The 2,404-nt window shown below is 37.3% G+C and overlaps 1 non-coding gene across 1 annotated transcript; it reads right to left on the bottom strand.

Annotated features, from left to right (window-relative positions):
- Nucleotides 1-1,027: 1,027 nt before the first annotated feature.
- On the bottom strand, nt 1,028-1,117 carry LOC127653501 (small nucleolar RNA SNORD88). The gene has a single exon (XR_007971820.1). It is a non-coding gene; the product is annotated as a small nucleolar RNA SNORD88 (small nucleolar RNA).
- Between the last annotated feature and the right edge of the window lie 1,287 nt (nt 1,118-2,404).

The following is a 2,404-nucleotide window of genomic DNA, read 5'->3' on the forward strand; positions in this document are numbered from 1 at the left end:
TTGATGTGTTTGATTACACACACACACACATACAGGCGAGCATCCAGTTAATGTCGAAGCATTTTTTTCCTTCATATTTTAAGTTTTTTGTGCAATATTGCGTCGTTCATATTTTGGTGGCCTCCGCTGTCGCGGTCACTGCGGGGGTAGGGAAACATTCATCTGCTTCGTGTGGTGTTATATTGTTCATCCATTCGCTTATAAATAATCTGCTCGTCCTGTAAATTTATAATTAAAAATGAAAATGTGAACGAAATTTAAAGCTATTAAAATGATGGGAAAGCGATTGTGCCTGAATTTTTACGATCGTGTCTAAATGACGGACAAGAAAGTCTAACGCGAGCACGGAGCCCACCCGGTTTCAAACGTTACACGTAAACACGCCAAGACTGATTGAAAACATGGACAAGTTCCTAAAAAGGATAAAAGATTCACGACGGTTAGCCTAAGTGGGATAGTTTTGTGCCGTAGAATAAAGTCGTAAAAAGTGTGCAAAGGCAGAAAAAAAAGGTTGGGTAACACCGATTCAGACCAACGTAACATTAAGGGTAAGTAATGATAGTATTTATTTTTGGGTGAACCATCCCTTACGCTGCCATTTTATAGCGCTGCTTTTAAACAATGATTTGTGAGGACTTTACAAAAAGGTTGGGGGGGCGGCCTAGTTTTCAGATTTCTCTTCACACCTACAAGAACGGTGTTTAGACTGCCATTAAAATACAACCTTCAGCATTTTGAAACATGCAAACAAATCAGATTCAGTCATTACAAAAAGTTAACAATTTTATTTCAAAGGTGGTCACAAAAGTAAACATGGTGGTACATTGTGAAACGATACAAAAGATGCATTTATTAACAATTATAAAAATAAATTAACCTGTGGGGTTAACAGCATTATACATAGGATTTGCAAACGAAGATCTGGTAGAAAATTCAGCACAGACCACCAGACTTCACTCTGGAAGACAAAATGTGGCTTTAGTAAAAATTCACATTAAATTTCCCTCTCCAATCAACTATCAAAATAACACTTCTCAGATTCTGCCATGTCAGTAGCAGAACAGCACTTTTTCTACACATGTGCTCAGAGCCCAGTGCTAAAGCATCACAGAAGTGAAAGTCTGGATTTAAGTTTAAACTAATCGGGCATTTCTCACCTCAAGACAGCAGCTTTGAGTCCTGGGACGCTTGAATTTCTACAAAAGAGAAAAGTACAATCTTATCTCCGTGGTGCATAACATCGTTGGGCCGCAAGAATAACATTAGTTCATCTTAATTGTATACATCGTGCAAAGCTGCCTTAAAGAGCCATTTACCAGACAAGAAACTGTTATTCAGACCAACATCGTATAATTAAGGGTAAATGTAATGATAGGATTTATTTTTGGGTGCAGTTAAGTATGTCCTCACTCCACGTGGTGCGGAAAGACTACGCTGACAAACCAACATGACGATTAAGCTAAAAATGGCAGTTCCTAAATAACTCCACTAATCTTATTTACTGATCTAAACGGCTACTATCTTAAGTCACGAAAAAAAATCTATACACATACTTTAATAAATAATAAAAAAAAATTCCTGCTTACCTCTGACCAATATCTACAATCCCACCGGCAACTGAGAACTAACGCTAGAAGTGAAGCAGTTTATATAGCACAAGTAGGACCTTTAGGCGTCCGTTAATAACGCCTTTTCGAAATTCAAGCACTAACAAAATCCAGAGAATATTCGATTGATGCTAGGCCTTTTAGATTACCCAGAACTAATTAATGACGAGGCTCTTTTTTTTTTTTTTTTTTTTTTTTACAAGGCATTTGACACAGTTGAGCACAACTTTATGTGCATGCCCTAATTTTTTTGATTTTGGCCCAGACTTTATAAACATTGTACAAACATTGTACAAAAATATCTCTAGCACCCAACCAAGAAGCTCTGAGCGCCCAATGGTCAACGGATGGAGAAAGAAAGTCCCGCCTTACAGTTAAATGAGCCAATCACCTTTTAGATACAGACATCGCCTGTCAATCATCTCACAAGCTGGGAAAATTGCGTGTTTTAGCATAATATGAGGTAAAGAAGTACAAATAATTATTCCAATATTATCAGATTTTTATTGCTGATTTGACATATGTTCTTTGATCGTAATCTTGATTTCGATGTCCCCCCCCCCCATTCAAGTAGATAGGAGCTGCGCTGGCATGACTGGAAATCGCCTCCCGAGAGCGATCCAAAATGGCCGCCAGTGGACTGAATTGCTAGAAAGACTTTGTTATTACAAAATTACTTCACCCAGTAACATTTTGGAATTCCGTTGTTACAGTGTATATTAATATTATAACCCAACAATTATGTATTTGTCCAGTTTATCATTATAATATGATACAGTATTATTATACTTACTTTG

The sequence above is a fragment of the Xyrauchen texanus genome, chromosome 12 (assembly GCF_025860055.1).
Source record: "Xyrauchen texanus isolate HMW12.3.18 chromosome 12, RBS_HiC_50CHRs, whole genome shotgun sequence".
Lineage (NCBI taxonomy): Eukaryota > Metazoa > Chordata > Actinopteri > Cypriniformes > Catostomidae > Xyrauchen > Xyrauchen texanus.